The sequence below is a fragment of the Dipodomys merriami genome, unplaced genomic scaffold (assembly GCF_024711535.1).
Source record: "Dipodomys merriami isolate MVZ:Mamm:240054 unplaced genomic scaffold, mDipMer1.0.p SCAF_354, whole genome shotgun sequence".
NCBI classification, from domain to species: domain Eukaryota; kingdom Metazoa; phylum Chordata; class Mammalia; order Rodentia; family Heteromyidae; genus Dipodomys; species Dipodomys merriami.
The window spans coordinates 635,647-663,595 of NW_027205093.1; the positions used below are offsets into that span (position 1 = coordinate 635,647).

General features: G+C 46.2%; 1 protein-coding gene, 2 long non-coding RNA genes and 2 other non-coding genes across 9 annotated transcripts in view; 4 read left to right on the forward strand and 1 right to left on the reverse strand.

Annotated features, from left to right (window-relative positions):
* The first annotated feature begins 3,063 nt into the window (after positions 1–3,063).
* Positions 3,064–11,074, forward strand: LOC138804069 (uncharacterized). 2 transcript variants are annotated; one of them, XR_011365156.1, is made up of 4 exons: positions 3,064–4,214; positions 5,342–5,408; positions 6,632–6,802; positions 10,895–11,074. It is a non-coding gene; the product is annotated as an uncharacterized lncRNA (long non-coding RNA). The 2 variants fall into 2 exon arrangements; XR_011365155.1 differs by having other exon boundaries at positions 3,064–5,408.
* LOC138804077 (small nucleolar RNA SNORA71) lies at positions 4,810–4,938 on the forward strand. Its single transcript, XR_011365162.1, has one exon. It is a non-coding gene; the product is annotated as a small nucleolar RNA SNORA71 (small nucleolar RNA).
* LOC138804079 (small nucleolar RNA SNORA71) lies at positions 5,755–5,888 on the forward strand. The gene has a single exon (XR_011365164.1). It is a non-coding gene; the product is annotated as a small nucleolar RNA SNORA71 (small nucleolar RNA).
* Positions 10,494–16,819, reverse strand: LOC138804070 (uncharacterized). Its single transcript, XR_011365157.1, has 3 exons — positions 15,690–16,819; positions 10,990–11,069; positions 10,494–10,704 (listed from the first exon to the last, which is right to left on the reverse strand). It is a non-coding gene; the product is annotated as an uncharacterized lncRNA (long non-coding RNA).
* Positions 16,820–17,030: 211 nt separating this feature from the next.
* The window catches only part of Ralgapb (Ral GTPase activating protein non-catalytic subunit beta), a 92,704-nt gene continuing 81,785 nt past the window's right edge, over positions 17,031–27,949 (forward strand). For 2 of the 4 annotated variants that reach the window (XM_069988337.1, XM_069988338.1), the window contains exon 1: positions 17,031–17,260. The gene's annotated coding sequence lies outside the window, so the exon portion shown is untranslated. The remainder of the gene's footprint in view (positions 17,261–27,949) is intronic. The other 2 variants (XM_069988339.1, XM_069988340.1) reach the window with 1 other exon arrangement.

The window sequence follows — 27,949 nt, forward strand, 5'->3', positions numbered from 1 at the left end:
TTATCTGTTTGTCTCTTGGCCACTGATTTTTCTAACTAATCCATATGAATGTCTTCCACAGTAAGATCGGTTGCTAGTCTGGAGAATATGTTCCCCTCTCTCCCTCCTTCCCTCCCCTTCCCTCTCCTTCTCCCTCCCCCCCCCATCCCTCTGTCCCTGTCTCTCTCCCTTGCAATGGCCAGACAGATGGCCTTACCATTTGGACCACACATCCAGACATTTCTTCTTTGGTTTGTTTCTGCTCTAATTCAAGGTACGGTGTTGCATTTTTACTCACCAGCCTCTGACCACAACCCCTCCTCCCTCTATCTCCCCAGTATCTGGGATTACAAGTATGTGCCACCACACTCAAGTGGTTTGTCTTTCTTTCTGCAAGTGTCCATCAGTATGTCACATTCTCTACTGTACAATAATACCTTGGCCACAGTCAAACAAATGAATGGCTTTTTTATGTGTGCATTGCTTTGGCTATGACTGCACTGAGATGTTAGTCATGGCCTGATACTGGAATCTAAGGGTGAGAAGGAGATGAGCACAAAGAGGAGGTCAGGGCATGAATTCTTTGCTACACTTTATTCCCAAAATACAAAGATTGGCAAGCAAATTCTTGAAGAAGAAAAGATATCAGGAAGGAGCTGGGAAGGTGGCTCAGTGGTAGAGCACTTGCCTTGCATGCATGAGGCACTGGGTTCGATTCCCTAGTACCACATAAGCAAAAAGATAAAAAGCCAGAAGTGGCGCTGTGGCTCAAGTGGTAGAGCACTAGCCTTGAACTGAAGAGCTGAGGAACAGTGCCCAGGCCCAGAGTTCAGGTCCCACGACCCGACCCCCCCAAAAAAAAGATATGATCAGGATTCATATAGTAGTAGAGATAACAAACAGATGACAGTGAGCCTGGTAGCCTAGGGAGGACAGGCTTGGGAGGAAGCCCAGGCCCCTAGAGTCTCATCATCACATCTGCTTGCATCCAGGATATATGTCCACGTGTGCCTCTTGCACCCAGGACAGCTCTACCCTTGAGCTGGAAGGAGGAGACTCTCTAAGCAGACTGATGGTACTTATTCTCTCAGAACAAGGAAATCCAGTCCTGTCCTGTTTAACCATAGGGAAATGGAGGTCTCGAAGAGTAAGAACACTTAATATTCCATACCTTGCAGAAGCCCATGGGTTTTGAGACTGAGGCTATAAAGAGGTTTTGGTGATGGGAAACAACCACAGAATGCTGTGGCTTAGGATGCTAGCAGGAGCTCAGGGTGTGTACACTTGAGACCACACAGTCCTCTCTTATCTCTTGCCCTCACAGTCAATCTTCAAGTAACTTGGTTTAGTGACCTAATTTTGCTCCTACTTAATTTCCAGTTCTGAAAATGGATAGTCATGGTTCCCCCTCATTTCTCTACTGTGGAATGATTATTTATTTGTTTATTTATGTCAGTTGTGGGGCTTGGGCACTGTCCCTGAGCTCTTTTTGCTCAAAGCTAGCACTCTACCACTTGAGCCACAGTGCCATTTCTGACGTTTTTTTGTTTATGTGGTACTGAGGAATCGAACCCAGGGTTTCATGTATGCTAGGCAAGCACTGTAGTACCACGGCGTAGACCCCACACACACACAAAAGATCACCAGGGAATCGTCGCCAATGTAAATGCACAAGAGTCGTTTATTACAGCTAGAGCAGGACTCACAACCCTTCCTGACACAGCAGGTTGGCAATTGTGAGCCCCGACCCCCTGTCCAGTAGGGTTTTTATTGAGTATGTAGCAGGGGGAAGGATCATTACAACATTGTTATGTGATTGGTTTGTGGGTGAATCTTGTCTCAAGCTCATTGGTTAGGTATATAATCATATCTAGTAAGGGTAGAGGCTTTCCAGCTTAATGGCTATAGGATAGGTTAAATCATATATAGCAAACATGTCATTGGTAGAGGTAAGCAGGTAAGCAGGGCTAACTACAGGAATGCTAATTAATTTCCCTGTCCTAAATTGCTTCCCAACAGGGTTGGGGGTGACCAATCGGGGCAGTCTGACCTCTTGGACTGTGCTGATACTGTTACATTGTCTTGGAGCAGGCGCTAACATTTATCCTCCAGTAAACAGATGACAGATGCTTTCTTTATAGTTTTGTTACTGCCGAACTTATTTTTGGTCTCTCAGCACTCTACCACTAAGCCACATTCCCAGCCCTGGTGTTCATTCTCATACCTCCTGTTGCAAGTGACAATAGATCATGGGCCCTGAGCATCTATGCACATTCTCACTGGGTGTGTCACAAGAGCAAGACCCTAACTGTCATTTCCCTTGGCTGTTGGTCTTGCAATACTCTATGATGCAAGGTAAACACTCCTCCCACACTACAAGCAGGCTTACTTCTCTGTGCCCTATGAAAATGAGGCCTTCTTGTTCAAGCCCCATGACAAAAAAGAAAAGAAAGGAAGGAAGGAAGGAAAGAAAGAAGGGAAAATGACAGCACCTCCACACTCAGTCTTGCTTTCCTATAAGATTACCCATTATGAGCGCATTACTGCCCAACAGGGAGGCCTGAGGCCCCAAGGTGAACGCGAAGCTGTTTACTGCTTTTGCCATGAACAATAATATCCTTGGCTGTGACCTTCGAATTTTCTGTCCTCTCGCAACAGCTATGAAACAGTGAGAGGTACCTTGTGCACCTGGGCTCTGATGCTTAGGCCAGCTAGCTCTTGACCCATTATACTGTGCGACTTTGGATGTGGTGGTGGGTTTTCAGCTCCGGTCCTCGAGGGGGCGCTGCAGGGTTTCTGGCTCGGGTTCGGCGGGCGGAGGCGCCGCTCTAGGCCGGAGCCGGCGCGCGCAGCCGCAGCTCCGCCCTGCAGACGGGGGACCGTACACTGCGGCACGGGGCGCGTTTTCCCGCCTACGTCACCTTCCTGCGCCCCCAGACTCTGCGTCCCTGGTGAAGTCACTGCGAGTGCGTGCTTGGGCGGTCCTCTGCGCGGGACCCCCAGAGGCCTTCGAGACCCGCGCTGCTTCTCCCTCAAGCAGAGGAAACAGAGGTCGTAGGGGGCAGAGAGGCCCCGGGTGGGTACTCGAGATACCAGAGCAGGAGCCCAGCGGCCTGTGACCCGGGCTGGGCGGCCCGCGGGGGTGCGCACTCCACTCACTGACCTGGCCTCCGAGGGCCCGAAGCCGCCTGTGGTATCCGACACGCGATCGGAGGTTGCACCGCGTTCCCACCTGCAGCCTCCCCAGGCCTCCACTTTACAGCCTAGGCCGAGTTAGAGTTGGGGGACCCCCCCCCTCCCGGGGCAGCGTCCAGATCCCCGAGCGCCTGCCTTAAAACCCCATCCCCAGCCTCTCCCTGCCCAGGCCTGCGGCTGTCCCGGACACAGATGCAGACGTTGGAGCCCCCGCAGCCTGCGGCTCCTCCCCTGAAGCACCCTTATCCGCGCCCTTGCTCCTTGGTGGGCTTCCTCTGTCCATGGAGAGGACGGGTGAGCGGTGCTGCCCCAGCGGCCTGGGATTGCCTTCCCTGTGCATGGACAGAGGGTGGTGGTCTGAGCTCAGCCGGATATTGAGAAGTACGAAAGGCCCAGCGCCTAGGGAAGCCACATGTAGCATGGGATGCCAGAGGCCAGAAAGCCCCTTCCCCACAAAATCTGTAGGTCCAGACTTGCCTGCACTTCTCCTGAACTGTACTTTCTGTGAGGTCAAGAAGTCTGGGTAAGGACAGAGACCTTGGCGACTTTTGCTTGGCGGGGGCGGGGACGGAGAACTACAAGTAGATACTCGATGGGGGGGGGTCTGAAGAAGCTGGTCTCCTTTTCGGCTCTTTTTATGGGGACAAATAATCTGTATCGGAAGTAAGGATAGAAGAGCACTTAGAGTCCCTAAATTTTGGCGCATTGACACTAAGTATTTTTCCATTGTGGGGGTTCTTTGGCAGGAGATGGATCCCAGTCAACAAGGGAACCTTCTGGAATCTCTGCAGTTCCATCAGAGTTTGCATGAAAGACCTGAAAAAACAAAATCTCTGTGTCTTAGACGATCTGTTGTCCTTAGTTGTCAACCTCTTTTATGAGGAACGATGTGGCTCATGGATTAATCATAACAGCCCACCATTGCAAAGCCGAAACTGTGTGTGCAGCAGGACAGGTATGACCAGTCCTGTTGGTGGCGGCATCTTGGTGCAGAGGAGCTGCTTCTTTCCAGGAAGCAGCTGGACCACAGTGCTCCCAAGGTGAGCTCTTCACTCCAGAGGGCTGAGGTTTTTGCAGCTCCCTAAGGAGGACACAGATTCCCCAAGAATGATGTAGTATGGGAATAATGGTGGGATGAAAGTGGCTTTATTCTCACCCCTGGATTTAGCCTCCTTGGAGCTTTAAGGTGTGTCTGGTTCCTTAAAAGAATCCAATGCAAGCCGGGCGCTGGTGGCTCACACCTGTAATCGTAGCTACTCAGGAGGCTGAGATCTGAGGATCGTGGTTCAAAGCCAGCCCGGGCAGGAAAGACTGTGAGACTCCTATCTCCAATAAACCACCAGAAAACCAGTGGCGCTGTAGCTCAAGTGGTAGAGCGCTCGCCTTGAGCTGAAGAGCTGAGGGACAGCGCCCAGGCCCAGAGTTCAAGTCCCATGACCAACCAAAAAAAAAAAAAAAAAAAGAATCCAATGCAGTTTTTTTTTTCCCCTTCACTTTGCTCCGTTTACTGGCCATATTGTAGTAACTTTGGTAGGATTAGAAGCACTTGCTGTGTCTTTGTACTCTACTTGATTGTCCTGGCTGCTTCAGGCTTCTGCCCTTAGCCTTATATAGGAAGCCTTATGTCTGTTCTAGCTCTGCATTTATAGGTGATCTAGGGATACCCATGTCCTGGTCATTGTGCAGGCAAAGAAAATGTGGAAGAATTGTCCTGTGTTTGGAGGGTCCACGTCCTTACCTTCTATTTTCAGGAGCTTTCCTTCACTCCTGCTTCCCAACTCTGCACACATCTTGGACCACTAGGCCCCATGTGTGTACTCATTATTGGGACTTGCTACCCCCTGCTTTGGGAAACAGATCACTTGTGTTGCTTAAGTTCCCATTAGTTGCCATCACTTCTAGGCAGCCATGGTATACCCTTTCCACAGACCCTGGCTTCTGCTTCACTGCATTACTGGTTACCTGCTGACCAGTTCTGGCTACCCAGCTGTAGACCATCCACCCTCTTCCCCTTTTGAATTAATTCTTTTTGCTCAGGAAATAACCAGTAAGCTTGGATTGCTTCTTGTCTGGTAACTACTGTGTAGAGTCCTCCTCTGGTGCCTGGTCTGTCCTGCCACAAGCAGTGGCAAGCTGAGTGTTCATGGGGGCTTTTTGTCTCTTGCAGGTGAAGCTATTGTGTGCCACGGGAGCTGTCTTGTTAGACAAGAACATTCTAGATGCACATCCTTGAGGTATGCTCTCTGGTCTAGTCCTTGTAGCACTGGTCCCTTGCTTCTGACATGGTCCTGTGCATGTTCCCATGGATGGATGAGTTGAGTGATGGTGTAGGGGATCTGAGGTGAGCTGAAGGTGGCACTGTGGGTCCCCAGATCCACTGCCCATCCTGCCTGGCTTGATGCCTTGTGATTCCTACCCTTTCCAACCCTGATGTTTGTCCAGTATCTTCCCAGATGACTTCAGTTTTCCTTGGCAGGGAGGTTCTGTGAGGCTCTTATAGGAAAGAAGGGACACACCTAGGGGCCTTGGCTGTGTTACATGCCACTGGCTTCAACTCCCTCCTTCTCTGCCCATGTGTGTACCTGCATTGGAAAGTGATCCTGGGCTGTCTGTGCTCTGATCATCCATGCTGCAGGGAGATGAACCCCTGAAAGCCATTTCCCGTGTTTGGAGGGTTCACACCTGTCCCTTTCAAATGCTGGCGCTTTCACACACTCCTTCCTGCTCCTGCTGCTTTTCTGCCAATACTTTTCCCTCTTGGTCATGAGGGGCAGTGATGGGAGACATTTGGGCTTGGGCTTAGTTGGGCCTCGGTTACTAGTGAGCAAAGGGTGGAGCAAGGTGTAGTATTGGTGGGAGGAGCCAGGTAATTAAACATAATGCCTAAGCACAGAGGTGGTGCCTTGCAGTCACTTTCACGGGGTTTTTAGAAGCCTTTAGGAAGTGGTGGGACTGGCAGGCCTTTGAGAGAAGACAGCATGATGGCAATAAGAAGGTCTTGGGGAACACAGCATAAGGGTCGCAGAAGTTGAGTGAACTGAAACTCCTAGAGCCAGCCAGTAAGGGCAGCATGGAGGGACCATGAGAAACACTGCTGAATACCTTCTGTAAAAATCTGAGCTGGGCGCTGTTGGCTCACACCTATAATCCTAGCTACGCAGGAAGCTGAGGTCTTAGGATCATGACTCAAATCCAGCCCAGGCAGGAAAGTCCATGAGACTCTTGTCTCTAATTAACCACCAGAAAATAGCATGTGGCAGAGCGCTTGCCTTGAGCTGAAGAGCTCAGGGATAACGCCCAGACCCAGAGTTCAAGCCCCATGACCAACAAAAGAAAAAGAAAAAAATATTCTGAGAGTACGTCCTTGGGCTGTCCATCTGCCACTGAACATCTGCTCAGTTCCCTGCAAGGAGCTGTTTTCGACTTCAAGATGGTTTCTCTGTCTCCTGTTCTGTAGGGACATTGATTATTTTCTGCTGTGAGCTTGGTACAGAAGAAACCTGGCCGCTTGTCCCTTGTCCATTGGGGACATTTTCATTTGTGTCAGCTTGAAGAAAGATGAAATGATGTTGGAGGCCCAAAGGAAGGAAGCCTCAGGGACCGAAGCTCTTGCCAGGGTCTCCTCATGGTGAGTTACTGCCAGGAGGTATTGTCATGGTCACAGATAGTGACAGGACACAAAAGGAAAATCCTGGAGACCTGCTAGCTCTGCCCCATCCCAGCAGTGCCACAAGTCTGGTCTGTAGTTTCAACAGACCCTGTTTGGTTTGGTTGGGCTTTCTTTTTTCTTTTGTTTTGCACTCTGGCCTTGTGCTTGCTAAACATATGCTCTACCACTCCAGCCCTTTATTTACTGTAGTGGGTTTTGCCTGGAATCTTCTTAGTCCTATTTTGCTCCTTGTGTGGCTGGGATTACAGGCATGGTCTACTACACCTGGCTTGTTTTTTTATTTTTTTATTTTTTTTGGGTCCGCTCATGGGGCCTGAACTCTGGGGCCTGGGCGCTGTCCCTCAGCTCTTCAGCTCAAGGCTAGCGCTCTACCACTTGAGCCACAGAGCCACTTCCGGCTTTTTTCTTTTTGCTTATGTGGTGCTGAAGAATCGAACCCAGGGCCTCAGGCATGCAAGGCAAGTGCTCTACCACTGAGCTACCTTCCCAGTCCCTGGCTTGTTTTCTTTTGAGTTGAGGTCGCCCTAATTTTTTTTTTTGCCCAGGCTGGCCTCAAATTCTTTTTTTTTTTTTTTTTTTCTTTCGGTCATGGGGCTTGAACTCTGGGCCTGGGTGCTGTCCTTGAGCTCTTCAGCTGGAGTGCTCTACTTCTTGAGCCACAGCACCACTTCTGGTTTTCTGGTGGTTTATTGGAGATAAGAGTCTCACAGAATTTCCTGCCCAGGCTGGCTTTAAACTGTGATCCTCAGATCTTAGCCTCCTGAGCCACCAGCTCCCAGCCTCAAATTCTTAATGTCAAGTGATCCTACACCTCGACCTCTTAAGTGGTGGGATTACCAGCACATACCCCACCACTGTTTTGTTTTTTGTTTTTTGTTTTGGCCAGTCCTGGGGGGGGGGATTGAACTTAGGGCATTGTCCCTGAGCTCCTTTTGCTCAAGGCTAGCTCTACCACTTGAGCCACAGTGCTACTTCCAGCTTTTTCTGTGTATGTGGTACTGAGGAATTGAACCCAGGGCCTCAAGTGTGCTAGGTAAGCACTCTACCACTAAGCCACATTCCCAGCCCATCCACTGGCTCTTTTATAGTTTGTTATTCTTTGCCATAAAAGTCTTCTGATCCACCTCAATAAATTTTGAAATGTGTTCCATTGCTTTTTGTTGTTTTTCATTGATTGGGGTGCTTGATTACTAGTTTTTCTGTGCTTCAGGGGGGCTGGGTATGGAAGGTGGGCTCCAGGGGCCAGTCTTTCCCTTTTCATACAGGTAAGAATCCCCACAGTGAAAACTGAAGGAAAACCTGGGAAGATGAGGTGGATGTGAGATTTGAACTCAGCTTGAACAATCCCTTGTGGGTGGTAGGCAGATAAAGGCCCATAGGTTGGTTGACCTTTGTGGATTGTTTCCTCAAGCAGTGATTCCAAGGATGTGCTGTGTGTTTCTGTCTTTTGGCTAACTCTCCAAAGGGGCTGGGGTGGAACGGGCTACCAGGCTCCTGGGGTCTAGCAGGGGCACTGCTGGGGGGCTGAAGAGTCCATTCTACGATGGTGAGGTGAGTGCCTGGGGGTAAGTGAGGGAGACTGAGACTGGGATCAGACTATGAATGTCTGGATAGGACAAGACAAACAGTCCCAGGTTGTACCTGACATGGGCTCTACGCCTGTTAGTACTGCCTGCCCCCCATTCACAACTCAGTGGAGGGACAACCAATACCTGTGATGATCAGCTGATTCCTTCTTGCACTCCTCTATATGTTGAGAGCCTAAGAATGGGCTGAAGAAGAGCCGGGTGCCAGTGGCTCATGCCTATTATCCTAGCTACTCAGGAGGCTGAGATCTGAGGATCGTGGTTCAAAGCCAGCCCCGGCAGGAAAGTCTGTGAGACTTTTATCTCAAATAAAACCCACTAGAAAACCGGAAATGGCATTGTGGCTCAACCAGTAGAGCACTCGCCTTGAGCTGACGAGTGCAGGGACAGTGCCCAAGCCCAGAATTCAAGCCCCACAACCAACAAAAAAAAAAAAAAAAGGGCTGAAGAAACCAACAGTGGAAGTAACAGTCTTTTTTTTTTTTTTTTGGTCCGATCGTGGGGCCTGAACTCTGTGCCTGGGCACTGTCCCTCAGCTCTTCAGCTCAAGGCTAGCACTCTACCACTTGAGCCACAGCGCCACTTCCAGCTTTTTTCTTTTTGTTTATGTGGTGCTGAGGAATCGAACCCAGGGCCTCATGCATGCAAGGCAAGTGCTCTACCACTGAGCCACCTTCCTAGCCCCCAAAGTAACAGTCTTAAGAGCTGCACCCAGGGGTACAGAGTACCGTTCCTGTCTCATGATGAGTTATTTCTAGAAAACTTACAGGTAGAGAATAATATTTCAACTTACAAACCACATTGGTGCTGTACTAGGCAGTTGTGAACAGCAGTTAGATTTACCTCAAGGCCTGAGATTTGGTCTTTTCTGAGTTTTTAGAGGGTGTGGCCATAATCAAAATTCCTCTTTTTTTTTTTTTTTCTTCTCTTTTTGGTGCTGACCCTGGGGTTTGAATTCGAGGACTGGGTTCTATCCTTGAGTATTTTTGCACAAGGCTAGCACTCTACCACTTTGAGCCATAGCTCCACTACTGGCTTTTTTGGTAGTTAATTGGAGATAGGAGTCTTCCTGACATTTCCTGATCAGGCTGGCTTTGAACTGTGACCGTCAGATCTCAGCCTTCTAAGTAAGTAGGCATGAGCCACTGGCACCTAGCTCAGTCTTCCCCTCACCCCAAATGCATACCACTGTGCTTGTTACTAGAGTGAGCACATGAGTTATTACAGACAAAAGACAAAGCAGCATGGTGCCTCACACCTGGAAGGTGTCAGTCAGCATTTAAGGATGGTGGTGGTCTAGACAGTGAACACCAGGAATGGCTCATGCAAGCCCCTTTGCCTCCATGGCTACTGCCATTATGGTACCAGGTGCCCTACCACGTATGCAGTCCAGAAGCTAAGTGAACTTGTAAGAACCTGTCAGTTTCTTACATGATCACTTAATTGCTTTGACCTGGACCATGTTATTTTGCCTCCCTGGGTCTCAGTTTTGGGCCTGTATAATTTGACCACAGAATAACACCTCACTTGGAATCCTAGCTACTCAGGAGGCTGAGATCTGAGGATCGTGGTTCAAACCCAGCCTAGGCAGCAAAGTCACTTATCTTCAGTGAACCACCAAAAAGCCAGTACAGCTGGGACTCAAGGATAGAGTGCCAGCCTTGAGTGAAAAAAGCACCCAGGCCCACAGTTCAAGACCTTATAACAGGGCACGTGCACGCGCACGCACACACACACACACACACACACACACACACACACACACACACACACACACACACACAAAACAGCCCTCTAATGGCAAGGGTAAGATAAGATAATGTGTGTTGAATGTATGACACAGAACCTATCTCATGCTGAATATTCAGTAAATGTCAGCTATTTTTATCTGATGAGTGAATATAGATTAGTGGCAGTTTAAATCAAAGAACAAATGCAAAATGTCACTATGACAGCTTCATCTATGAAGGCAACATTATGTACTTTGATGGATAATCTGGTGGTGGTCATCACTACTGTCAATTAGGCTTTAATTAAATGTCACCTCCATATATACAACTACTTTATTTAATTCTTACAACAAGCCAGTGGGGTACATTTAATTATCCCCCATTTTACAAACAAGGAGACCGGTTTAGAGGAGTGAAAGGATCTGTATTACACAGGAGGAGCAGTCCAGTCGGTTCCCCACTTGCTGGTGTTTGAAGTAGGTACTTGCCAGCTGATTTCACCGGAGCATGCCCACTCTGCCAGCCACTGGCTCCCTCTGGGAAACTGGAAATAAGGCATTGACTAGCTGTTTCCAGCTGTTTGTAAGGCTATCTCTCTAGTTTCCCTAATATAAACCCTTGGTCCCATCTAGACCTTCATTTTGGACTCGTGAGCTGACATGGATGGGGACACCAGCCACCTTACAGCCAATACCTAAATAGCCTATGTTCTTCCCTCCCACTATCATGTGCAGCAGGATTAACCCCAGGACTCTGGAAGAGTATTGCAGGAGTGGTCAGAGCAGGATTACTATCTAGAAGAGCCACAACCCTACCAGGAAATCATTACCTGCCACCAGGGACTTGTGAAGTAATTGATGGAGACTACATGTGAGAATCAAGCCAGAATACAATGGGACAAGATGTAACCTGAAATAAAGCAAAATTTAGTGTTTTTCAGTTATCCGTGGTATTTTTTTAATTGCTATTATTCCAGCAGGTCATCAATATTAACAATTTGTACAGTTTTTGTTTTTAAGCAATCTCAATATGTAGCCTAGATGGTCCTGTTTCTACTTTCTGAGTGCTGAGATTACAGGTGTGTGCCACCACAGCCAGCTTAATATTAAGCATAATTAATAAAGGGATTAGGGATGTAGCTCAGTGGTAGAGCACTTGCTTAGCATGTATACAACTCTAGATTCAATCCACTGTACTGCAAAAGAAAAAAAAATCATTAGTGGCACACCAGTGGCTCACACCTGTAATCCTCAGGAGACTGAGATCTGAAGATCAAGGTTCAAAGCCAGCCCAGGGAGGAAAGTCTGTGAGACTCTTCAATTAGTTACCAAAAAGCAGGAAATGGAGCTGTGGCTCAAATTGGTAGAGGTAGCCTTAGCACAAAAGCTCAGAGATGGTGCTAAAGCCCTGAGTTTGAGCCTTGGGACCAGCACCCATGCGCACACACACACACAAATTATTGCCAGGTGCTAGTGGCTCACACCTGTAATCCTAGCTATCCAGGAGGCTAAGGTCTGAGAATTACAGTTCAAGGCCTACCCAGGCAGAAAAGTCCCCATGAGACTCTTATCCTGAATTAACCACTCAAAAACCAGAAGTAGCACTGTGGCTCAAATGGTAGAGTGCTAGCCTTGAGCAAAATAGCTCAAGGACAGTATTCAGACCCTGAGGTTCAAGCCCCACAACTGGAAAACATTGATAAAATTTTTAGCTGGGCACCAGTGGCTCATGCCTATAATCCTAGCTACTCAGGAGGCTGAGATCTGAGGATCACAGTTCAAAGCCAGCCTGGGTAGGAAAGGCTGTGAAACTTTTTTTTTGGGGGGGGTCCGGTTGTGGGGCCTGAAATCTGGGCCTGGGCGCTGTCCCTCAGCTCTTCAGCTCAAGGCTAGCGCTCTACCACTTGAGCCACAGCTCCACTTCCGGCTTTTTTCTTTCTGCTTATGTGGTGCTGAGGAATCGAACCCAGGGCCTCAGGCATACAAGGCAAGCACTCTACCACTGAGCCACCTTCCCAGCCCCCTGCTGTGAACTCTTATCTCCAATAAACCACCAGAAAACCAGAAATGGCACTGTAACTCAAGTGGGAGAGTGGTAGCTTTGAGTTGAAGAGCTGAGGGACAGCGCCCAGGCCCAGAGTTCAAGCCCCGTGACCAAAAAAAAAAAAAAAAAAAAAGAATCACACATAGTCTTTTCTATCCTGGCTGGCTTTGAACCTCAATCCTCAGATCTCAGCCTCCTGAGTATCTAGGATTACAGTCTTATGCCACCGGTGCCTGGCTACTTGGTCAGCATTTTATATCTCATTTCAACTTAGACTAGCCACACTTGAAAGTACTCAGTAGTCATTGTGCTCACCTTTATTGGACATTGTGGATATAGATTAGAAATGTTCAAGGGCAAAAAAAAAAAAAAAGAAAAAAATGTTCAAGGGCAATGGAAAGAAGTGTTTCAAGGATATCTAATTGACAGGAAGGCCTTTGTAGGAGCTTACAGAAGCTGCTCCAGTCTGGACTCCCCACTCTCCAGAATCCCCCTTCTCCCTTCTTGACAGAACAAGGCCATATCTGTAGCAGATATGCCTGATGAATCCTATATCATATTTCTGAGCCTTCTGAAAGCCAGGTCACTATGTTCAGCACAAGCCTCACCTACTGGTGTTGATCTTAGTGTATCCAAAGTCTCCTAGTGTTAAAAATAAAACAGCAAACACACCCTCCAAATGGGAGGTGCTGTGAATTAAACTTTTTTTTACTAAGAAGAGAATGTTTTGGGGCTGGGAACATGGCTTAGTGGTAGAGTGCTTGCCTAGCATTCATGAAGCCCTGGGTTTGATTCCTCAGTACCACATAAACAGAAAAAGTTGAAAGTGGCACTGTGGCTCAAGTGATAGAATGCTAGCCTTGAGCAAAAGCTCACGGACAGTGCCCAGGCCCATCATAGTTCAAGCCCCAGGACTGGCAAAAAAAAAATTGGGCTGGGATGGTAGCTCAGTGGTAGAGTGCTTGCCTTGCATGCATGAGGCCCTGAGTTTGATTCCTCAGCACCACATAAGCAGAAAAAGCCAGCAGTGGTGCTGTGGCTCAAGTGGTAGAGTGCTAGCCTTGAGCTGAAGAGCTGAGGGACAGCGCCCAGGTTCAGAGTTCAGGCCTCATGACTGACAAAAAAAAAAAAAAATGTCTTGGGGATTCTAGGGCATGAGTAAGGGTCTAGGTTCACAGTTGGGACTCAGTGAAAAATGGTTCCCTGAAGAGTGAAGACAGATTCAGGGGTGCTTGAAGAGGTGGTGGACACCAGCTATGGCAGTCCCAGGCCATGAAAGACCCAGTGCCAATATTGTTTACAAAAAATGCAGATATCATTCCCCCTCCTTTTTTTTTTTTTTTTTTGTCAGTTGTAGGGCTTGAATTCTGGGCCTGGGCACTGTCCCTGAGCTCTAATTGCTTGAAACTAGTGCTCTACCACTTTGAGTCACAGCTTCACTCCCTGTCTTCTGGTGGTTAATTGGAGATAAGAGTCTCATACTTTCCTTCTTTGAACCTCAATCCTCAGTTCTCAACCTTCTGAGTAGCTAGGATTATAAGTGTGAGCCACCAGCACCCGGCTTAGTATGGATATTCTTACCTGTGCAGTTCCCTAATGTTTACTCACTGCTGGATAGATCAGTGCTCCTGAAGATTTGTTGTCCATAAGTGGATGGCTGGCTCTTAGATTGGGCTGTACCTTACTAGGAAGAACTACAATTAGAAGTTTTATCCAGAGTATGTGGGGAAATATGAGCTGTTTATTCTATGGTCATGCAAAATTTACTATTTGGGAATTTGTTTTACTTAATTTATTTTTATTTTTATTTTTGCCAGTCATAGGGCACTGTCCCTGAGCTTCTTTTGCTCAAGGCTAGCACTCTAGCACTTGAGCCACAGCACAACTTCAGGTTTTTTTTTTTTTTTTTTTTTTTGGTCGGTCATGGGGCTTGAACTCTGGGCCTGGGCGCTGTCCCTCAGCTCTTCAGCTCAAGGCGAGCGCTCTACCACTTGAGCTACAGCGCCACTTCCAGTTTTCTGGTGATTTATTGGAGATAGCAGTCTCACAGTCTCTCCTGCCCGGTCTGGCTTTGAACCGCGATCCTCAGATCTCAGCCTCCTGAGTAGCTAGGATTACAGGCGTGAGCCACCAGCGCCCGGCCAACTTCAGGCTTTTTCTGTTTATGTGATATTGAGGAATTGAACCCAGCGCTTTATGCATGCTAGGCAAGCACTCTACCACTAAACCACACTCCTGGCCCCTTAATTTTATTTATTTAGTGTGAAGTTTGAACTCAGAGCTTCATGCTTGATAGGTAAATGCTCTATTAGTTGAGCCATACCTCCAACCATGGAATTTTGTTTCAGAGACAAGAGAACAACAGATTTTTTCCAACCACGTTATGGCCCCAATGGTTCCACTCGTAAAACATGATGGCTTTCACTGTTGGCTTTGCCCTTGCCTTGTGTTTGCCACCATTGGCAAGGGACACAGCAAGGGACCTGTGAGCAGAGTGTAAAGAGCAGTCACATTCACACAAGAGGCAGCTGCTGTCTTTCCTACAGCTCAAGAGCCATAAGATCATTTATGTTATGCCAATTAAAGGTGCACAGGAAGTACATTCTGGTCTTGTGGACTGAATTTGTGTGAATCTGTATGTCCTCAAATTCATTTGTTAAAATCCTACCCCCCAGTGAAATGGTATTGGGATGTGAGACTCCAAAAGGTGACTAAATGTAGATGAGTTCATGAGGGTGGAATCCAATAATGGATCTAGTATCCTTGTAAGAAAAAAGAGAGGGTCATCATGGTGACTCATGCCAGTAATCCCAGATATGAGGCAGGTGTAGGTAGGAGTATGATGGTCCACACCTGGCCTCACCAAAAGGTGCAAGACTCTACCTGAAAATAACAAGCAAGAAAGCCAAGCGCTGGTTGCTCACGACTGTAATACTAGCTACTGAGGAGGCTGAGATCTGAGGATCATGGTTCAAAGCCAGCTGGGGCAGGAAAGTCCATGAGACTCTTGCTGGAAGTGGTGCTGTGGCTCAAGTGGTAGAGTGCCAGCCTTGAGCTGAAGAACTGAGGGACAGCGCCCAGGCCCAGAGTTCAAGCCCCATGACTGACAACAACAACAACAACAACAACAAGGTCTGGAAGTGTGGCCCAAGAGGTAGGGTGCCTGCGAAGTGTGAAGCCCTTAGTTCAATGTGCAATTTCATGATAGAAAAGGGAGAGGAAGAAGGTGGGGAGGGAGAGAGAAAATGAGAGCACAAGAGAGAGAGAAAGAGAGACAGTGAGAGAAAGAGAAGACTCAGCAGGACACAGTAGGAAGGCAAGCTGAGAATAAGACCCTCACTAGCAATCAGCCAACACCTTGAACTTGGGCCTTTAGCCTCAGAACTGAGGGGAATGAATGTCTATTGTTGCAGCTAAGCAAGCAAGAGGCCTTGGAGTTAAACCCTGGTATCAAACAAATAGGAAAACAGTACAGGGTTAGTGTACCTGCTTGAATATGTCCTAAATAAGGAGGCTCCTTTTGTTTTCTATTATTTCTTAGCACATTTCTCATGGTCTCTAGATGATTGCTGCATCTCTAGATGCTGCATTTCAAGATCCAAATCTGAAGGAGGGAAAGGTTAAGAACACAAACTTTTCCAAGGACTTCCATTTTGTTCTAAGACTCTCCTGGGACTTTGTTTTATGCCTTATTGGCAAGACTTTGTCTCCCTGTCATTTCTGCAAAGGAGCTTGAAAATAGTGGGCTTGGGTTTTTAGCCTCTGTAGTGCAGAAAGAGAAGGGAGAGGTGGTTACGACAGATAGTAATCTTTCTTGAGGTTTTCCTCGCACTATGTTTGAGTTGTATTGTTGATTCACAAAGTGTCCTGGCACATTCTTTCCTTCTTTTCCTCCTCCCTCCTTAGCTACTTTCTTGGAGGGTGGGTGTGGTCTTGAGAACACTCTCTTCCTTCTAGGAGGGTCCCAGTTGCTTTTTTCACTCCTTCTTTCAGGGTCTCTTTTGAGGGTAAGGAGTCGTATGTTTGGCTCTCTTCTGCTCTTTTCAGAACAACCGTGCCTGATCCAACCCCCTCTCTGCATATCCAAGTTTTAGGCCAGGCCCTGGGCGAATCCCACTATTCCTCCCTCTTTTTCGTCTCTCACTGCCCAGACGGTGGAGCAGTATCTCTCGAATGGGTGTTATTTTCTTCATTGAAGTTGAAATCAAATTATGGAGAGTAGTGCTGTCTGCAAGATGTTCGGTGCACTGCAGCTGCTCAAGACTTGCAACTCTTTCCTAATAATGTCTTATCTCCTTCATCCGAATCGGTTCTCTAATGACAGTCTCAGAATTCGATGTCTGACTCATCTCTTTGGTCCACCCCACTAGGCCTGGTGAGGATACCATTCATAATTAATGCTGTGTCCAATTCATCAGGCGTCAGGCAAAAGGCATTTCCAAGGAGGAAGAGGATGTGAGGAATTCCTGTAGCCTGGGTTGCAGCCTGACCCTTGCAAAGAAGCTCCTCACACCTGCTAACACAGAAACTGGAGGGTCCTCTAAGGCTAAGGCGCAGGTGGAGTTGCCTCCCGGGGCGGGGCCACCCGAACTAACCACGGGCCGACCCCTTCACACCTCCCACTCCTCAGGAGCCGGAAAGGAAGGCGGGACTACGCCTCGCGAGGACTTCTGGGATGTCTGCGCACGCGCAGCTTCCGGCTCCTCGTCTCGGGAATTATTTAACGCCATGCTTTCGGCCCCGCAGAAGTTGCCGATCAGGCGCACCGCGCACGCGCAGTGGCCTACTCGGCTGAGGAGTTATTTGACGCCGCCGACCCAAGCAGTCGGAAGTTGTCTGAGCGGAGCCCAGCCGGCCGGCCCCTACCAGCCTTCGTCGTCCCCGGGCGCCCTGAAAGAGTCGCCGACTGGTGTACGGCCTGACCTCCTGAAGACGGCCGGCCCGGGGGCGGTGAGCGCGCCAGGCCTAATGGCGTGGGTCGCGTGAAGCGGAAGGCCGAGCGAGGCCGGTGGCGGCGGCGCCCGCCCCAGCGATGCGGGCCCCGCCCGTCGTCTCAGGTAACCGGGCGGGCGTCGGGCCGCCGCGGCCAGACCCTCCCCTGTCGCGCGCTCCCCCCAGTCCGGCGCGGGACGGCTGAGGCTTCTTTCTCGCTTCGGGGTGCTGGGTGGGAGGGGTGGGGTGGGGGCTCCGGTCTTGGGAAGCGCAATCTCGGGTTTTAAGGGGTGGGGGGGAACCACAGAGTCAGGGGACAAACTCGGTCCCGGGAGCGGCCGGCTTCTGTCCGGTCTGTGTGGACCGGCTCCGGGACCCTGGCAGCTGCCCCCGGCCCGGGCAGCGCCGCCCCAGCGTGCGGCCTGGGGGAGGGGGCGGGTCTGGAGCCCGGCGAACTCGGAGGAGGGAGAAGAATGTGGTCCAGCGGCAGGGTTGGGCCGGTGGCTGCCGCCCAGCGGGGGTGATGCAGCCCATGGCAGCGACGCCGGGAGCTGGCGGCGAGTGTAAACACCTCGAGCCTTCTTGAGCGCTTGAATTCCGCCCGGCGTCGTGCCAGGCCGTACGTTCAGCACATCTCACTTCCCAGCCACATTGGGACGTGGTAGGGTCGTTACCCCCATTTTCCCGACGAGGCAACTGAGACCCAGAGCGGCTAGGTGACTTAACGTGCCCAAGGTCACCTCCGCTGGTCATTTGAAGCCAAGCAGGCTGACAGTCGAGTCCCAAGTTCGTGAACAATTAGGTCAGTGGTTCTCCAACTTGGCTATATGGTCGAAGAACCCTCGTGCCCACCAAGCACCCCAAATCAGTTAAATCAGATGTCGAGGGTTCATTTTTTTTTTTCCCTGAAGATCCTGTAGTGATTCCAAGGTGCAGCAAAATTTGAGGACCATGACATAGGTAATTCTGTATCTCAAACTCAAGTTAATGTTTCCTCCACCTTAAGTATATTAATTTTATATCAGTTAAAATATGGTGAAGTATTGGAGGCTGAATAAAATAGATTTCATATATTTGTTACAACATAAGGATTGTTACTGGAAGATTTTCTTTGTTCAGTTATATACTGTGTTTAGACTGAGGCTGAGGATGTTTGTTAGAAATGCAAGTTCCGGCTGGGGCACATGCTGGTGGCTCATGCCTGTAATCTTAGCCACTCAGGAGGCTGGAATCTGAGGATGGTGGTGGTTCAAAGCCCACCCAGCAAAATTAGCCAGCAAAAAAGCTGGAAATAAAGCGGTGGCTCTAGTGGCAGAGCTCCAGCCTTGAGTGGAAAGAACTAAGGAACAGAGCTTAGATCCTAAGTTCAAGTCCCAAAACTGGCACACACTCCTACTAAAAAGCAGTTCTATCTGCTTTTCATTAGGCCCCCTGATTACTAACATTTTTTTGCTAGGCTGTTAGGTGGGAAGTAACTTTCTCTATAAGAGCTCTGAGTCACTTGGGCCTTTAAAAATGCAAACATCTCGTGCAAAACTATTGGTTTACAAATTTCCTAAATATACCTTACTAATGGCTGTGGCATCTCAACCTCTGTGCAAATTTTGCTTGTGCTGTTCTTCCAGCTAGACATTCCTCCATCTAGCCTGACTTCTGTCTCTTAGGCACATATAGGTATCCTTCTTGTGTCCCACTGCCTTTCAACATTCCTTTCAAGATAACTGTCCTGGACCTAGCTTACTTTCATTTTTTTCCCTATCCTTCTTTAGCATCTCCATAATGTAACTTACTAGTTATTTTTCTGTGTTATAGTTGTCCCTTCTCCAAGACTGTGAGTAGTTTGAGGGCGGGGACCTTGTTTACTTGATCTCTGTAATTCTTCCCAGGGCTTAAATACAATGTTTGAGTTCATTTTCTGTGAGATAGCTTTCATGCTGTAAGCAGATTCTTCACCATTTCCATTTTTGTAGAAGGTGTTTGGTAGTTGTTTGTATATGGAGTTTTGTTATTTTTTTCCCCCTAGGGAATACAGTAATTAGGCTGCTTTATATTATTCAAGAATTGATCAAACATTTGAATTCTTACTAGTAGCAAGGCATTATGTAGGATTGTACATGTGCAACCAATAGTGTGGTTGATTTTTAATGGCTGATTTTATCACAGTCAGATAATTCATAATGCAAGTCTTAGACTTGTATATGTATTTCTGTTCCTCTAAAAGAAATATTTACTTGGCGTCCTCTATTTGCTGCTGCCTTCGTGTTGGTAAGTAGAAGTAGATGGAATTGCTCTTGGTTGTAGTTTATACTATTTACTAGGAGAGATAATATAGTACTTAATGAAAAGTAAAACCTTGATATCAGAGGAATTGAAAAACCTAGTATAAATTTATTGCAGAGTATCTAAACTGCTATTGCTGCACATATTTACAAGTTTTAAAGGAAGGCAGGCCAGCAATTCAGATGCATTTTTTTGGGTCTTAAGACCATGTAAGATTTATGAAAGTATGTAGCTAAATGTTGTAGGAAGGTCATTGTATAGAGAATTTTGGATAATACCTGGGGCTTGAACTCTGGGCCTGAGCTCTCTCTCTGAGTCTCTCTGTGCTCAAGACTAGCACTCTTAGCACTTGAGCCAGTGTCACTTCCGGCTTTTTCTGTTTATGTGGAACTGAGGAATTGAACCCAGGGCTTCATGTATGCTAGGCAGCACTCTTATCACTAAGCCACATTCCCAGCCCTAATAAAGGTTTGTTATATCAGTTAAAATATGAAGTATGGAGGCTGAATAAAATAGACATTTCATATATTTGTTACAACATAAGGATTGTTACTAAGCAGGGCACCGGTGGTTCATGCCTGTAATCCTAGCTACTCAGGAGGCTGAGATCTGAGGATCTCTGTTCAAAGCCAGACCAGGCGGGAAAGTTTGTGAGACTCTTATCTCCAATAAACCACTAGAAAACCGGAAGTGGCGCTGTGGCTTAAGCAGTGGAGTGCTCGCCTTGAGCTGAAGAGCACAAGGACAGCACCCAAAGCCCATAGTTCAAGCCCCATGACCGGAAAAAAAAAAAAAAAAAAAGGATTGTTACTGGAAGATTTTCTTGTTTTTAGGCTGAGGCTAAGAAAGAAGCTGATGGGACAATTCATGTTAAATTTAGATGCTCTTGTTTGTGATCAGATATGAGCAGAGTATCCAGTTCTGTCCTGAACAAATAGAAGAAACTCAATCTTTGAGTCTCTACTTGACTTGCAAAGTAAGGGTAAAAATTTCCTGTGCTTACTTCACAACTAAAAGTGACTTGAATCAGAATTGCTTGTGACTTGGGAATGAATGCTGCTCCTTTTGAGGTGCCCATCAGTGTTAGCAGTTATGTTTCCTGGTATGTGCAAAGGCATTTTGGATAGAATATGTGATTTCCTTCGGTGCAAGCAGTTAAGGTTTTAGAGTTAGATCTATGGAGTTTAATTCTAACTTTATTATTATTTTATAATAATCATGGGGCTTGAACTGAAGGTCTTGTATACTGCTTAGCTTTTTCGCTCAAAGCTGGCACTCAACCATTTGAGCCATACCTCTACTTCCAGCTCTTTACATTGGTTAATTGGAGATAAAAGTCTTATAGACTTTACTGCTTGGGCTGGCTTCAAACTGCAATCTTCAGATTTCAGCCTTCTGAGTATAGGATTATAGGCATGAATGCCTGGCTGAGGATGGAAGGAGGATCCTGAGTTCAAGCCCCAGTATGTCCCCCCTCCCTTAAAAGAAAAAAACAAAAAACCCCAGCAATCTGTAATCAGGATTATAATAAAAATGAAAGCTTAATATCTAAAGCACTTCAGTGAAACAGATTTCTTGTAATTGTGGAACTATTGAGTCCTGTAGTCATTAGCTACGTTGGGACTATTGAGTATTTGACATGTGACTAGTACAACTAAGAAACTGAATAGTCAATTTAACTTAAATCTATATAGTTACTTATGTGGATTGATCAGAGCAAGTCTGAGGCATAAGGATGATTGGTGGGGCATTAAAATTTTTAGGCAAGGTATTCAGATTCTCTTTGGATAGCCTAGCAAAGCCATCTGTTTCCATCTTTTGGGAGAAATGAAAGTAGAACCTGTTTTTGTCTTTTCTTCTGTAATTCAGGTGTTTGATAGCATCCATAGTCTAAATCTGGTACAGAGGTGAATACATTCCTCTTTAAAAATGCCACCTTGATTGATATCTACTTTGTGGAGGTAGTAAACTGTAGTCTTTTTGCCTTTATTAGTCATGAATTTATAAGGATGAACCTGAGTGTACCTGTGCCTTAATATCTAGCACAGTTCATTTATTTTCTTAGTGTATGGGCACTCTGTAGCCTATTTTTCCCAAAAGATGCTTTATAGTCTGTTTTTTGTTGTTGTTGTTGGTCATGGGGCTTGCATTCTGGGCCTGGGCGCTGTCCCTCAGTTCTTAAGCTCAAGGCTAGTACTGTACTACTTGAGCCACAGCACCATTTCTGGCTTTCTGAGTGGTTTATTGGAGATAAGAATCTAATGGCCTTTAATGGCCTTTCCTGCCCAGGCTGGCTTTGAACCTCCATCCTCAGATCTCAGCCTCCTGAGTAGCTAGGATTACAGCCACTGCCGCTTGGCTTATTTGTATGTTTTGAAATATGTTGACTAGGTTGCTTTATTTGACCTTCTCTCAAGTCACTTTAGATAGGCACTGTAGGTGTTCTCCTTGCTTTACAGATGAGGAAACTAGAAAAAGAAATTCCATATGATTTGTTCAAGGTCATAGAAGGCAAAAGAAGAAACACTGGACTTCAAGGCAAGAAGTAGAGTTTCTTATTCTAGCTCTTCTATTACTTGATGTGACCCTGGACAAGTCATAGCCTTACTTTGTATCCTTAAATGATTAGGTAGTGATGTCTGTCTTATTTACCTTCTAGGCTAGTTATTAGAATAAAAGTACATGGAAGTTCTTTGAAATGGCCAATTATACAAAGGCTCATCATAATTCTCATCATTATCCTCATCATTATCATCATCATTATTATTTTGTAGGTCCTGGGACTTGAAGGGCTTGGGTGCTGTCCTTGAGCTTCTTTTGCTCAAGGCTAGTGTTCTACACTTCCAGCTTTTTCTGAGTAGTTTATTGGAGATAAGAATGTTGTGGACTTTCCTGCCTGGGCTGGCTTCAAACTGCAAACTTCAGATCTCAGCCCTCTCTAGTAACTATGATTATAGGCATGAGCCATCAGTGCCTGGCTCAAAAGTACATTAATAATTTTTCTCTTACGCTGCTTCATAGCTCATAACGTCAATTGTCATATTAAATTCTTTTGTATGATATCTTAATGATTCTTCTCTCTTCCTTTCTTGAACCCTTCTCTTGGGCAGCCACTGTGTCCTATAAATATCTACACATCTAAATCCTAGGATAGATCTGACATATAGCCAGAAGGTGGTTAGTTTTTGTTTAATGACATAACTTTTATCTTGATTTATTTCACAGGCCTTAAAAAAATTGTTCCCTGTAACTTGAAGCTCCTTTGGAACAAGATATTTATTTACCATCATATTATCTACTTGGTTCATAGAAGGCATGCAATAAGTACTCCTTAAATCAATTAATGTCAGGCTGTGGTCTTGGTGTGTCTACCATTGCCACTATGTTGGCTAGTTTGGTGATTTATTATTTAGACTAAACTTGCATGCTACTCTAGGGTGCTCACAAGCTGTAAGCCTTTACCCAGCACATAGTTACTTGATGAGAACTCAGAGACAATACCCAGGAACTGGGTACCTGTGGCATTGGAAAGGAAATTAAGTATCTGCAGGGACACTCCTTTGCCACTCACTTACTTCTGTAGAATTGAAGGCAGAGACGTGCTAGTAGCTCAGTTTGTGGGCACAGACAATTTATGAGCAGGGGTTTATCACCTCACTTCAATTATGTCTTCATAGCTCACTGCAGTCGCCATCTCTGTCCTTCTCATTACAACATTGGGGTTTGCTTTCTGCAGTCCCTTTAGTCTATCTTGGATATTTCCATTAAGTTACTTTAAAAGGAATTAATTTTGTTGTTGTTGGTTGTGAGGCTCGAACTCTGAGCTTGGGCGCTGTCCCTGAGCTTTTCAACTCAAGGCTAGCACTCTACCACTTGAGCCACAATGCCACTTCCAGTTTTCTGTGGAGGTAAGAGTCTCATGGACTTTTCTGCCTGGGCTGGCTTTGAATTGTGATCCTCAGATCTCAGCCTCCTGAGTAGCTGGGATTATAGGTGTGAGCGCCACTGGCGTCCAGCTTAGGAATAAATTTTTGTTGTAGCATTCCTCTGACAAAGTAAAACTTTCATTCTTTGCCTCTAATTTTCTTTTTTTTCCCTATGCATTCACTGTTTTTGTTTGTTTATTTTATGGGCTTGTGACTGATACAGTCCCTGCCTCCTTTACAAAAGCAACATGATTATGAACCAGGGCTTTCCAGTTTGCATGGGGGAGCTGACTCCCTGTTCAGCACCAGACAAGCAAACTTGGGCAATAGAAGCTTTTTGTCTCAAGCCACGGGCATTGAAAGACAAGGTGCCGGGCACTGGTGGCCCACACCTGTAATCCTAGCTACCCAGGAGGCTGAGATCTGAGGATCTCGGATCAAAGCCAGCCTGGGCAGGAAAGTCCATGAGACTCTTATCTCCAGTAAACCACTAGAAAACCGGAAATGGCACTGTAGCTCAAGCAGTAGAGCACTCGCCTTGAGCTGAAGAGTGCAGGGACAGTCCCCAAGCCCAGAGTTCAAGCCCCACGACTGACAAAAAAAAAAAAAAAAAAAAGAAAGAGAGAAGGAGATCAGAAGGTCCAGTTTAAATGTACAAGGTATTGGAAGTGGTTGTGTGGCTCAAGAAGTAATGTGCCAGCTATGAACCATGCACATGTACACACACACACACACACACACACACACACACACACACACACACACAGGTTGTGTGGCTCACACACACACACACACACACACACACACACACACACACACAGGTTGTGTGGCTCAAGAAGTAATGTGCCAGCTATGAACCATGCACATGCACACACACACACACACACACACACACACACACACACACACGCACGCACGCACGCACGCACCCTCCCAAGGTGCTGATGAGGAGAGTTAGGAGGGTAGAAAGATCTCCACATTCTGTTGCTCATTTTTTGTTTTTTCGCTGGTCCTGGGCTTGAACTCTAGGCCTGGTTGCTGTCCCTGAGCTCCTTTTGCAGGGCTAGTGCTCTACTACTTGAGCCACAGCTCCACTTCTGGCTTTTTCTGTGATAAATTGGAGGTAAGAGTCTCATGGACACCCTACCAAGGCTGGCTTTGAGCCACAATACTCAGATCTCAACTTCTTAAGTAGCTAGAATTACAGGTGTGAACCCAGGATGCCCAGCTGCCCCTGGCAATTACTAACATGATACTGGTACCTCCAACCATACATCTAAAAATAAATAAATAAATTCTGTACACCACTTGTAAAAGTAAATTGTAGATGGAAATAAAACTTTTTTTTTGGTTGGTTATAGGGCTTGAACTTAGGGCCTGGGTGCTGTCCGAGCTCTTTTCCTCAAGGATGTAGAGGTATAGTTCTATTTTTGTTTTCTAGTAGTTAATTGGAGATAAGAGTCTCAGGGACTTTCTGCCCGGGGTGACTTTGAACCACGATTCTCAGATCTCAGCCTCCTGAGTAGCTGGGGATTACAGGTGTGAGCCACTGGTGCTTGGCTTTCAAATTTTATTTATTTTATTTATTTATTTTTATTAAGGCCCATCTCAACCAACAAGCCAGGTGTGGCAGTACACTTCTTTGATCTTAGCTACAAAAGATGCTAGGGGTAGGATGATTATGGTCTGGAACAAAACACAAAAAACCCTCTCTGAAAAGAACTAAAAGCAAAACAGGCATGAAGGCAGGGCTTCAGTGGCAGAATGGTTGGCTAGCAAATGGGAGGCCCTGCGTTCAAACCCGGTACTGCCAAACTACAGAAATAAATAAGAAAAACATTTACTCATTATTTTTATTTCATGACCCAGTGTTTAAGAAGTATTAGAAGAGATCTTTTAAGCTAGACTGAAAATTAGAAAGTATGAAATAAAAGTAAATAATTTGGTTGGTGAAAGAATGATGGACCAGGTGACACTGATCAAGATTCATTGTACTCATAAGTTGATGTATTGAATTGATACCCCTGTGTACAACTATTTATTTATTTATTTATTTATTTATTTATTTTTGGGGGGGTCCGGTCGTGGGGCCAGAACTCTGGGCCTGGGCGCTGTCCCTCAGCTCTTCAGCTCAAGGCTAGTGCTCTACCACTTGAGCCACAGCGCCACTTCCGGCTTTTTTCTTTTTGCTTATGTGGTGCTGAGGAATCGAACCCAGGGCCTCATAGCATGCAAGGCAAGTGCTCTACCACTGAGCCACCTTCCCAGCCCTGTGTGCAACTATTTAAAGATTATTAAATCCTTTTAATTTTATTACTTTAAAAAATTTTTTTTTCTTTTTCTTTTTTTTTTTTTTTTTTTGTCAGTCGTGGGGCTTGAACTCTGGGCCTGGGCGTTGTCCCTCAGCTCTTCAGCTCAAGGCGAGCGCTCTACCACTTGAGCTACAGCGCCACTTCCGGTTTTCTGGTGGTTTATTGGAGATAGGAGTCTCACGGTCTTTCTTGCCCGGGCTGGCTTTGAACCGCGATCCTCAGATCTCAGCCTCCTGAGTAGCTAGGATTACAGGCGTGAGCCACCAGCGCCCTTATTTATTTATTTTTTTGGTCAATCATGGGGCCTGAACTCTGGGCCTAGCTGCTGTCCCTCAAGCTCCTCAGCTCAAGACTAGTGCTCTACCACTTGAACCACAGCGCCACTTCAGGCTTGTTATGCTTTTGTGGTGCTGTTTTACCGAACCCAGGGAAGGCCTCATGCATGCAAGGCAAGCACTCTACCATTGAGCCACCTTCCCAGCCCCATAAATCTTAAAAACTAAATAGCTGGATGCCTATAATCCTAGCTACTCATGAGGCTGAGATTTGAGGATCACAGTTCAAAGTCAGCTGGAACAGGAAAGTCTTTGAGACTCTAGCTTCAATTTACTACCAAAAAGCTGGAAATGGCATGGTGGCACTAAGTGGTAGAGTGCTGGCCTTGAATGTGAAAGCTCAGGGTGACAGTGCCAAAGCCCTGAGTTCAAGCCTCAAGACCAGCACATACGTACACACACACATTTTAGTTTTTGTAATTCTCCTGCCCTTTGACATACAGTTGCTCTTTTCAGTGAGCATTGTTTTTTTTTCCAGTGTTGAAGATCAAATCTAGGCAAGAAGTCTACTGTTAACCTGTACTCACAGCCCTGTAGTTTCACTTTGAGAAAAAAAAAGGACATTATTTTAATAAATTTCACTATGAGAGGAAAAAGGTGACTATTTCAGAATGTAAGAAATATGTTCATTTGCATCATCATTTCTTTCTTTGTTTTTTTTTTTTTTTTAACTGGTCCTGGGGCTTGAACTCGGGGCCTGGGCTCTGTCCATGAGCCTCTCTGTGCACTTAAGCCACACTGCTCCTTCCAGCTTTTTCTGTTTATGTGGTACTGAGGAATCAAACCCAGGGCCTCATGCATGCTAGGCAAGCACTCCATCACTAGGCCACATTCCCAGCCCCTGCATCATCATTTCTTGATGTCAAAAAAGAAAAAAAGGTAGGAAATAAAGTAAGTGCACATTCATCATTAAAGACTGGTTGAATTAATTATGCCATGTCCATGCCTTGGAATATTACAGAATCATCAAAAAGAATCTAGCTTTAGTTGGAAGAATATTCATGATGAATATTGGAATGGAAAAAAACAAGATATAGAAAAGTGTGCAGTTGGGCTGGGAAGGTGGCTCAGTGGTAGAGTACTTGCCTTGCATGCATGAGGCCCTGGGTTCGATTCCTCAGCACCACATAAGCAAAAAAGAAAAAACTGGAAGTGGCGTTGTAGCTCAAGTGGTAGAGCGCTAGCCTTGAGCTGAAGAGCTGAGGGACAGCGTCCAAGGCCCAGAGTTCAGACCCCACGACCGGACCAAAATAAAAAAAGGAAAGTGTGCAGTCTTGAGCTATGCATGATATAAAGATATACTTGAGTTAGGATAGAGTAAAATGGGGGAGGAAATTTTAAGTTGTTAACAATCTAAGGAAGTAAGTTATCTAGAAAAGAAATTACACTGAACAGAAAAGAGTGAAAAAGTATACTACAAAAAATCTCTGTAGTGTAACATTCTTGTGCATTTATATAAGAGACTAGAGAGAGAGGGAGAGAGAGTATTCTGTATGCTACCTATACACATGGGTAGAACTCACAGCTGTTGGATTCCAAGGTCCACAGTGTTAACTATGACACTAGTATGTATGTATGTATTGTGTCAAAAAAGGAAGGAAAGAGAAAACATGTGATATGGGACGAATTGTCTTCTATGGTGATGACTATCAGAGTTTTCTCTCTTTTTTGCTCTCTGGAAGTACCGGAATATTGTTTGGGGGATTCCTTATAGAACATAAGAAAACTGAGGCAATTCAGTTGTCATACACATCTACTCTCCACTGAATTGTAGATACCTTGTTAGATGGCAGTCATTGTCTCCTGTCTTTCCATTTTCAGGGCAAGATCTAGAAGAGGAGGAAATCAGATCCTCACTGGGTCTCAGACTCTAAAAGAAAATGAGTAGTTGGGATAAGATGGGAGAAGAGAAATGGAGAGGGAGAAGTCATGGATTCCTGTATATAAAAAAGAAAAAGTAA